Genomic DNA, 11,154 nt, shown 5'->3' with positions numbered 1-11,154 from the left:
TGAGTTTCAGGCCAGCCCAAACTATCTCATAGCCTCAATCAATCAATCAATCAATCAATCAATCAATCAATCCTATATGAGAGTCTATATTAGTCAGGGTTCTCTAGAGTTAAGAAGTCTACAGAACTTATGTAATATCTCTATATATTAAGGGAACTTATTGGAATGACTTACAGTCTACAGTCCAACTAACCCTACAATGGGCAGCTGTGAGTGGGAGGTCCAGGAGTCTAACCTCAGTCCCACGAGGCTCAGTGTTTCAGCTGGTCTTCTGTATAAGCTGGAATCCTGAAGAAGTAGTTCCAAGAGGTGTGCTGGCAAGTAAGTGCAAGCAGGCAGGGAAGAAAGAACCCTCCCTTTCCCGCTGTCCTTATGTAGGTATTGCCTAGATTAAAGGTTTGTAACACCATGCCTGAATTTGGAACTTGTCCTGTCACAGGCTGGCCTCTGTCTCCTGGTATTAAAGACATGTGCTATTTGCCTGGGCCTAAGCTTTTCATGGCCACGAGGCCTCAAGACCTGGATCACAGGTGTGCCCTCCATTTCTGGATTGTAGTTCATTCCAGATGTTGTCAAGTTGACAAGAACAGCCATCACAGAGTCTCTCATCTGGGCATAGCAGACCTGTACAATTGACGTGTATGCAATCTTTTGCTACATTAGTCTTAAGCTCATGAGGATCCTGTATGTACTTTTTGGGGCACTAGTATCATTTATCTTAAGCAGGCCATCCAACACTTTAAGCAGCCACATGGGCAATAAAACACAGGAGAAAAAAAATAAATTTTGCTGAAAAGGAGAGTTTGTAAAGTCAGTGGGCTAACTCCATGTGAGACCATTTTTCATACAGTCCCATATGCACAAATATTTGTCACATATGTACCAAGTGCCAGATATTGTTTATCGCTGAACAAAGCCAACTAAGATGCTTACTCTGTGAACACCAGTAGAAGGTAACTAATGCACACAGCAAAAAGGAAAGTTCTAGTGTGTTGGAGAGTCATAGGGGACAAGAGCTGTAGGGCATGACATGGGGGCCACAGAATCCAGGACAGATGACAAACTTGAAGCGAAGCTTCCCGATGTACTTATGGTCTGTGATGGCTAAACATACACTTCATTCAGGCTGGCTACAATCTGTGGCTTTTGAAACCAGTCTGTCTGACTAGGTTTACAGCCCCTCGCTCTCCCAGCCAGCTTCCTTTGAGAACACTCCACTGTGTCAGCCACCTACTTCTGTGTCAGTCACAGACTAGGATGAGGCAGTGGCTATTTGTGTGGACGGTGATGTCATGCAGCTGTCCTATATTGGATTTACGGTTGTCAGAGGCTCCTAGGGTGGCTGGGGAGCTCCTTTTCATTTTTCAGGAATTGCCATTAAGTCAAGTTACCCTTATTCTGCTTCGCGTAAGCTTTTAGTTTTCAACCTTAATGCAGGACATTTGTGAAGCACTCCCCTAATAGTTTCCTTTTTAGATTTTATTTCATGCTTCTACTCTGGGAGATGCTAGGTCTTGATTCTGGGTAAGCAGCATTATTGGATCTCTCTCTCATATTCATATACATATATATATATGTATATATATATATGTAGCCAAACTTTGGAGACCAACCTTTATTTTGGGGACAATGGGGACTCACAAGGGAGTAGCAACAAGAGATTTATCTTGTATAAACAAGTGAGGATTCATGAGAAAGATGCAGAACAGCAAGGAGATAATTCAGACTGGACAGGACAGGAGAACAGGGCTAGGCCTCCCCTACTACAGCAGGGAGGTGACATGGGGTTCAAGGGTGTCTGGGTGGAGGCCAGTCTAGAACGTACAGTCAGTCCTCTAGTCTCAGCCTTCCAGTGTAATCCTGTGATCACTAACAGGCATCAGGTTGATGCCCTTTCCCAAAGTGAGGAAAGGGTAGGAGTACTTTAGGATGAGGCTGGCGACCCTCTCTGAGTGTGATGGTGATGAAGGTGCTGAGATCCAAATGGCAATGTCTCGGTGGGGGGGCAGGGGGGCTGGAAGATGGGTCTAGCGCCTGTAGACCTACATGTGGAAGCTAGAAAGATCGCATGCAAGAAGGGCTCAAGAGTCAAAGAGCAGCACTGCTGTGTGGAATCGGATTCCAAAGTCTCTCTGTGTGGCAGGCAAAGCCAGGATAGAGGGCAGAGGATGTGGAGATGGGGTTTCCGAGATAATAACAGAATTGTTCCCAGGGCTGTTGCAATCCAACCCAGGCACATGCAGGTACCTGCATTGTCTGGGCAAGGTCTTCTATAAGTGGCCAAGGATGTAGGGTGGCTTTCTCTCTTGAGGAGCTCAGAATCACATAGTGAATTTGAGAGCAAAACGACCACTGACTGACTAGGTCAGTCCGAATGTTGACTAGGAGTACATACAGCAGTAAGGATCTGCAGGAAGTAAGAAGAAAAATAATGAGATGTGCTGGTGCTCATTGGTAATCATACACTGGAAGGCTCAGGTTAGAGGTTAGCCTGGGCTATTTACAAAGTTCCAAGCCAACATGAACTACATCTCAAAGCTACTGCATTTCAAAGATACCAACCAGACAAATAAACAAGACCTCCCAAAACAACAACGTGGTGATTTTCATCAGAATGGGTATCGAAGAGGTGATCCCTTGGGTCCTTAGGGATGGGGGCGGGGTGGGCACAGTCAGGAAGACCGAATTTTTGCACCATTTCCATGGCTCATACTGAGCAGAGAACATATTCTTCCCAGACACCCCTCCTTTGCTTCTGTTGACTTGGGGACCTACGTGCTCTTCCTAGAACTTTTTACATGCTTTTCTCCCAGCGCCTTTTTGGATTTCTGCTTAAATATCAACTCTAACATGGGAAGTTTTGATCCATTTCCATGCAAGAGCAACTCCGTCCCATAGCCATGCCCGCGTTCTGCACTTCTCCTCACCTTACATGCTAGAACATTAGTGTGACTGCTGGCTACCTCCTCTAAAGAGATGGCGAACTCTGTGGTACTTTAACTGCTTTGCTCACTGCTGTCTCTAGTTTCTGTAGTGTATGTGGCACTAAGGCAGTGCCTGGTGGATAGTGGTTAAATGAGTGAATGTGTCTAACAAACTACGGCCCACGTTAAGGGGACCGCAAAGAGGAGGCTGCATTGTGCATGGGTTGTCCAAATATGGAAACTCTAGGCTGGACATGGAAATTTGAACCAATATTGTTATGGGCTGTACCTTAATTATTTCTCAAAGACCGTGTGTCAAAAGCTTGCTTACCAACCGGTGCTATTGAGAAGGGTAGAACATTTAGAAGGTGTGACCTATTGGAAAGAAGTTAGGTCAGTGGAGGTCATGACCTGGAAGGAAATGTTAGGGCTCCCATCTCCCTTTGTCTTTCTCCTTACTTCTGTGACACCGGAGGACAAGCCACTTTGCTCCAGCACACTCTCCCCTCATAATGTTCTACCCCCGGGCCTTAAAACAACAGTGCCACATGACTACAAACTAAAACCTGTGAAACTGTGAGCTGAAATAACCTTTTCCTCTTTTAATTTGATTACCTCAGGTATTTTATCCTTGTGAGAGAAAGCTGACTGGAGATGGTGGCAAACGGGGATGTTCTCTTCCCCTGTCACCCTAGAGAGACAAAGAAAGAAAAATGTGTTTTAAGAGGAAACACTTACTCAAGAAAAACAAAATTAGAACTTTCTTGACCCTGGAATGGCCAGCACATTTCTATTTCTCTTTTATTTTTCTTGCAACCAGCAGCTTTTGACTCAAAAGGTTTCCGAAGGGCCTGTTGTATTCTGAACCCCTGTTAACTTTTGTGAGTGACTCCAGTGTATAAAACAGGGGTGTGTTACCCTCTATTGCATGAGCCCCTCATCACTCCAATCCTCCCAGCCTCAGAAAGACTGGTCAAATGTCAACTTTTAATAATGCTTGTTAAAGGAGAAAATCAATGAAAAGACATGTGGTTTTGCTGTGGAGACAAAGCCAACATGAGATAAAAGAACTTATTATCTCTCACAGAGCAATAAATTAAGTGTAAATTATTATTGAGGTTCAAAAGATAGGATGAACTTTGAAGCTATACTTCCATGCAGCCATGGTTACAGACTTGCATTTTAAAACAACCAGCCTGGATTTAAAGTACATCCTTACTGGTGTTAGCTGTGTGGGCTTGGGCTTGGGTTTGCTCATCTGTAAACCAGGGGTAAAGACCATGCATTCTTGTGGAGTTCTTATAAAGCAGTCAAGGAACATAGGCACCCCCCTCCACCACCGCCAGTTCCCAGGACACACACAAGCAAAGCCTCCCCAGTGCCCAGCACACACCAGGCAAAGCCTCCTCAGTGCCCAGCACACAAAGAGGCAAAGCCTCCCCAGTCCCCAGCACACAAACAGGCAAAGCCTCCTCAGTGCCCAGCACACAAACAGGCAAAGCCTCCCCAGTGCCCAGCACACAAACAGGCAAAGCCTCCCCAGTCCCCAGCACACAAACAGGCAAAGCCTCCCCAGTGCCCAGCACACAAACAGGCAAAGCCTCCCCAGTCCCCAGCACACACACAGGCACTGTCTGCTTTTACAGCTGGGCCTGTATACTTTAAGTCCTTATTCCAGGTGTGATTAAGACAATTTCTTTCTTCTTTCTCTTTTTCTTGTCTCTTCTTTTGTTTTTCTTTTTGCTGGGATCAAACCCTGGTCCTCAGGAAGTTTGTCAAACTGAGATATATCCTTGGCATAGACAGATTTTAAATCCTTGTGATTTTTAATTTTTTTCAAGTTTTTTATTAATATGTGCATGTCCCTTCGTGTGCTTGAGTATGCATGTGCATATGTGTGCATTCAGAGGCTGAAAAAGGATGTCACATCTTCTGGTACAGCTGGGAGCCAAACTTCAATCCTTTGGAAGAGTAGCAAACCTCTCTAGATCCTCTGCTCCCGTTTCGAGACTGGGTCTCACTGTAGCTCAGACTACCTTCAAACGTGTGGCAATGTGCCTTACTGCAGGGACTGCAGACATTCAACATCGTACCCAGCATCCCTTTATGGGATAATAATCTTCCCTTGTAAGACTTGCATAATCAATGCAATCCCCTGTATCCATGTGAATGAATGATACGTTTGAATCATTGCTCATAGTGAATTTGGTGCATGTGAACCTTCCAGGAATGTGAGGCCGGGTGTGCTGGGGGCAGAGGCTGTGTTTGGAGTGTGTGATGAGAGAGAACACTCTCAGTCAGACATTGAAAGACAAGGTGTTAGAAAGAAGAAACAAGGCATTCTGGGTAGATGAAATAACTTGTGGAAAATCTCAGAAGAAAGGGTCTTTAGTTGCTAGTGGGAGAATGAAAACTAGACTTGATGAGATGGGAAGGCCAGTTTTCCCAGCACAGAAGGTCAAGCATTCTTTGTAGTTAGAGTTCCCTAGTGAGCACTTCTGGGGCTGTGATTTGTCTCCTGGCCCCAGCAATTAGATTATAGTACACATCTATCACCAGCCCATGCCGTTTCATATTAGGAAGATGGATCTGGAGGGGTTAGGGCCAGCTGGGGGATTTCTCCTTAAAACCCCCTCAGGACTATAGGGGGTAAGAAAAGCAACACAGGTCAGGAAGTAGTGTGGCTAGTGGTGGGGGCATCATCTCGGATGTGAAAGGCCCTGGGTTCCATCTCCATACCACGAAAAAGGAAAAACTGGTGGGTGTAACGGCCTATGGCTTCAGCAAAAGCTGAGGCAGGAGGATTCCTGTGATTTTTGTGCAGAGCCTGGACTTCACAGTGAGTGAGCTCTGAGCCAACAACAAAACCACCAAGGAAGGAGTAAAAAAAGGAAAGAAAGTCACGTAAAATTATGGATCATAGACACATATTCCTTGTGATTCTCAGAGTGTGGTTTCCACATAGGCCAGGATTCCATGAGGAATAGCAAATCCACTGTAGACTGTAAGACTTGTCCCAATAACAGAGGAGCTGTCAGGAGAACCTGGGACACCCTTTAAAACGTCCCTGTCTTTGCATATGAACATGGGCACTTCGTCCAAAGTTCAGAACTGGGTGAATGGTGACAGCTCTGGAAGTTATCCATGAAGGTGGGAATGTGAGAGAAAGCTTGATCGGAAAAATGGAAAACTGGCGTAAATACACAAATGGTCACATCCCTCTGGTTTCTGCCTTGAGAATTCTTCACTTTATCGACAATAGTACGGGGAAGAAGAGAAAAATATTAGAATGCATCTCTCCACCCTTCACCACTGTAATCTCAGCCCTCGTGGGCGATGCGGGGCCCGCTTCTGGCAGATCTCTAGGTACACACACGCAAACTTGCTGGTGCCATTGTAGCTTTATGGCTCCCACCCACTGGTCTCACTTGATGCTCAGGAAAAGCCTGTCATGCCAGCACTCAAGAGACTGAGGCAGGATGACCCCCACAAGTGTGAGACCAGTGTGGACTCCACAGCAAGGCCTTGTCTTGAAAACTGAAAGAAAGTTCTGGGGAGAGTGTTTGATTCCTGGAACACACATAGCGGAGGGAATAGAGTCCTGCGGGCTGTTCTGACTTCCACATTCATGACATGATACCTATACAAGTCACACCCCTAAAAAAAGACAAAACAGAAAATCCACACCTTTGTGACAACTGTGTCCGTATCTTACAGCACTGTTTACATTTTGTCTATACAATGGCCCCTTTTTTGACAATGGGAATCAGGTCTTACATTATCTTGGTTTGCTCCCTGGCTCTGACACAGGCTCTGACGCATTCTAGAACCTCACTAAATATTTCCTGGCAGAGACAGTAGCTTTGTTTTAAAATCAACATAGTAAAAGGTGAACTAGACATCTAGGGAATTAGTAGACAGGAGAATTGGTCAGGTGAGCAGGCGATAGGAGCAGTCTCTGGCTGGCATGCGTCACAATGGGTTTGAGCCAGCATGCACATACCATGGGCTATGACTTCTGCTCTCCCCACAGAGACTCCACAAGAAAAAAAAAAAACCACACAGCAGCACATAGCAGAACAATGACAAGGTGATCTTTAGAGATTTCCCGCCCCAGCCCTGAACCCGGGCACTCAAATAACCCTGGCTTCTAGAGGTCAGATGATGATGACAGTTCAGGAAGTAGATTGCCCTTTGAGAGGCAGGGAAGAGACCAATCAACTAAGTAGTTCTTTCTTTCTTTCTTTTTTAATGTAAGCAAGTATTTTAGGCATGCTAATTCATAGCATTGGGCAGGAAATAGATAGCGTGCTCATAAATTACTTCATTCTTTTCCTCTTTTTCAGAGGTGCATCTCGCAGTGCCAGCTGTTTCTCCCAGAAGGAGCGTGCTGTTCTTGACTAGACATTCTGACTATACTGTGTCATCATAAAGTTCTTCTGCTTTTTCGTCTCTTTATTTGTGGAACTGGAAAATGGGTTTGTTTTGGTTTTCTGCCTCACAAACTCCTTTCGGTCTGTCCTTCCAGCCATTGTGGTCGTTAGTCTCATCTCCTTGTCAGATGGGCTTTTTATGAAGGTGTCCAATGTCCTGAAGAGACAGTAATTTCCCCCCTGGACTCCTCATCACTGTCAGTTTCCAAGTATTTCTCTCTCTGGGCTTTCACTGGGGCAGCATCCATTTCCTTCTTCATCTGGGCCATGTGGAGTGTCTGGATGCCATCCTATGTTAAAACCCTACTGGTGCTGATGGCTGCAGATTTGTCCTTCCACTCCTCCATGGACATGCTGTCCAACTCTTGGCAGTTGCTTGCTGCTCCTTGTCAGAAGAGTGGTGCACATCAACCCACTCACCATCCTCCTCCTCCTCACTGAGGATGGCACTTTCCCATCCATCTTCACCATTTTCTGTATCCTCTTCTTCCTCAAGTTCTAGAACCCCTGCTCCTGGGATGTAATCTTTAGCATCTAATTCTCTATATTCTTGTATTCTTGCTTTGATGGAGGCTTAGGTGGGTTTACCCTGGAACTTCTTCTGCAACATCTGAGGATTCAGTGTCTGAAGAGATGGATCAAAGTTCTGGTAGGCATCATTATGTTCTTATCTTTGTGTGTTTTATACTGAGCCAGGTCCTGAAGAAGTTCTTCAGTCATGGCCAGAGGACATCGAGCTGTGATTTCTTTTATAGCATTGATTCCTACAGTCATAACTTCCCCAGAGTTCTTGTCAGTAACAAAATTGTTGGCCACTGTCATGAGCAATGGCTGAATAATTCCAGGTGATGAAAGGCTTGTTGGCAAACAGAAGGATCTTTGTGACTTCTCTCTGGTGGGGCTGCAGAAACCTTTGCACAAAAGGGTAGAAGTGGAAGAGGAAAAGCTCGTGAATCCCCACCAATCTGGAGATGAGGTGTGTGAGCATCATCTTAACTTCAAACCTCTCCTTACAGCTCTCTAGCTGCCTCAGAAACTTTTCTGCAAAGTCTTGGGGATCATGAATCAAGTGAATAGCTGAAAACTTAAACACTTCTGGTTTTCTTTTCTTCTTTTGTTTCTTCAGCACTTCCACAACCTTTTCCAGCTTCTTGGTTTTGGAGCCCTTCTTTCCCGTGGCATACTGCCCCAGCAGGTCTCTCGCTGTGGGCCTGTCATCCCTAGATTCTGAGTCACTGTCCTGCTTCTCTTCCTCATCTTTCCTGAGGAAGAACATCACAGCAGCAACTAATATCTTGGTGATCTTGGAGAAACATGCGGTTGTGATAACATTGACTGCTTTGACATCATTCCAGATGTTCCTTCTGTAGAGTTCAATCATCACCTCCAAAGACGTCTTGGCTGCGGTTGCATTGCTGTCTCTCAACATGGTGTACATGAAGTTCTGCAGCACCACGTTCACTTTGTCATTCTTGTGTTTGGCGTTGATGTTCATGATGTCAGTCACAATATGTGTGTACAGAGTCTTCTGCGGGAGCTTGTCATGGCAGTGCAGAAGCTCAAGGAAGATGGATTGATGAGATTCTTACTCCTCAGTAAGATCAAGGCTTTGCAAAAATGTCATGTGGAGATCTGGATCTAAGACAGTGTGGTTGTAGGAAAGCAGGTCCTTCTGCTCCTGAGGGAAGTTACTGAGATGCTCTGGGTAGCAGTGGCCAATCTGTGCCATGAACATCACCAGCTCTGTGAGTTCTTTGCTGGGTTTATTTGATTGTAACTTGAAAATCTCCAAATTGGATTTATAGTGGTTATATTGTTGAAGAAACTCCCTGATGTAGGCGGGTGGTCCTGCCCAATCAGTTTCCATAACTGTGGCAGGTTGCTGGGCAACTTGTTGTTCCTCCAGACATGGGGGCTGTAGATGGGCTCCCTGGTGACATGGGAGCTGTAGATGGGCTCCCTGGTGACATGGTGGCTGTAGATGGGCTCATGGTGACCTGGTGACATGGGGGCTGTAGATGGGCTCCCTGGTGACATGGGGGCTGTAGATGGGTTCCCTGGTGACATGGGGGCTGTAGATGGGCTCCCTGGTGACATGGGGGCTGTAGATGGGCTCCCTGGTGACATGTAGATGGGCTCCCTGGTGACATGGGGGCTGTAGATGGGCTCCCTGGTGACATGGGGGCTGTAGATGGGCTCCCTGGTGACATGGGGGCTGTAGATGGGCTCCCTGGTGACATGGGGGCTGTAGATGGGCTCTCTGGTGACATGGGGGCTATAGATGGGCTCCCTGATGACATGGGGGCTGTAGATGGGCTCCCTGGTGACATGGGGGCTGTAGATGGGCTCCCTGGTGACATGGGGGCTGTAGATGGGCTCCCTGGTGACACATGGTGGCTGTAGATGGGCTCCCTTGTGACATGGGGGCTGTGTAGATGGGCTCCCTGGTGACATGGTGGATGGGCTCCCTGGTGACATGGGGGCTGTAGATGGGCTCCCTGGTGACATGGTGGCTATAGATGGGCTCCTCCCTTGATGACATGGGGGCTGTAGATGGGCTCCCTGGTGAGTAGTTTTTGGAAAACATAGGCCTCTGTTAATCGTATTTATTTCTATTTAATGCTCCTGGCTTCTGTTTCCAGCTTTGAAGAATTCCTGGCAAGTGCTTTTTGAAGTCATTAATCTCTGGGTGAATCTGAATGGCTTGCAGGCTGCTCCAGGCCCTGGAGCATGGCACATTGTATATACAGCCTCTGTGTGTGTGTGTGTTCTACTGGTAGCATGGAGGAGAATGAGGAAGATTAATTTAGAATCTGCCTTGCAAACCTTAGTCATAAATGAGATTTCTAGAATGAACTGGTTTGGTTTTATTGGGTTGAGATGAATTGCCCATCACCAAGGGCACATACACTCTGAGCATGGCTCATTGTTCACGGAAGAAGAATCAGGGATTTCAGTTAAACAAAAATTAAAAAGAATTCTGCATGATTCTTCCTGTAGGACTGTCAGCAGGTGCAATGCAGTAAGTCCAGAATCCCAACACTGGGTAGTGGAGGCAAGTAGACAGCCTAGGGTATGTAATGAGTTCTTTCAGGTCAGATTGAGCTACACAGTGAAGTCCTGTCTCAAAAATTCAATAGTTGTGGATTGTGATTTCAATTCCAACAGAGACAGAGGCAGTCAGATCTCTGTAAATTCAAGGCCAGCCTGATCTACATAGGGAGTTCTAGGCCAGCCAAAGATACATAGTAAGACCTTTCCTAAAAACAAAATCTAGTGGCTCAGCAGGCAGGACATGGCGGTTCCTGCTATAAATCTCTTGGGAGGCTGAGGCAGGAAGATTGCCCTGATTTCAAAATACATCTTGGTATAAGTAAAGAGGTCCAGGCCAGCCTGGGCTACATAGTGAGACATTATGTTAATACCAATAATAACTATAAAAACCTCTAAATAAATGATAGCTGGGAATGTAGATCAGTAGTGGAGCATTTGTCTAATTCCTCCAGGCTCCTTCCTGACATCCAGCACCATCAGAAAACAAAACAAAACAAAAACATGTTCTCTATCCTTTATTTATACACATGCAAATAAAATGGTGCCTTCCTATATGTATTATTTAACAGCCTGTTTTTCTCACTTCAATATTCAATATAATATTCAATATTATATGTCAGTAAATACATATGGAGCACAATTATTTTTAATTGCTTGTACATTTTATTACTTGGTTACATTGAGGAATATGTAATGGGTTCTACTTGACAGATGTGAGAGGGTTACTGTGACAAGGACTGGAT

The 11,154-nt window shown here is 45.6% G+C and overlaps 1 pseudogene; it reads right to left on the bottom strand.

Annotated features, from left to right (window-relative positions):
- Positions 1-7,243: 7,243 nt before the first annotated feature.
- Positions 7,244-9,865, bottom strand: LOC116884957 (annotated as a pseudogene).
- Between the last annotated feature and the right edge of the window lie 1,289 nt (positions 9,866-11,154).

Source organism: Rattus rattus, chromosome 15 (genome assembly GCF_011064425.1).
Source record: "Rattus rattus isolate New Zealand chromosome 15, Rrattus_CSIRO_v1, whole genome shotgun sequence".
Lineage (NCBI taxonomy): Eukaryota > Metazoa > Chordata > Mammalia > Rodentia > Muridae > Rattus > Rattus rattus.
This window is presented reverse-complemented; position numbering and strand designations above follow the sequence as displayed.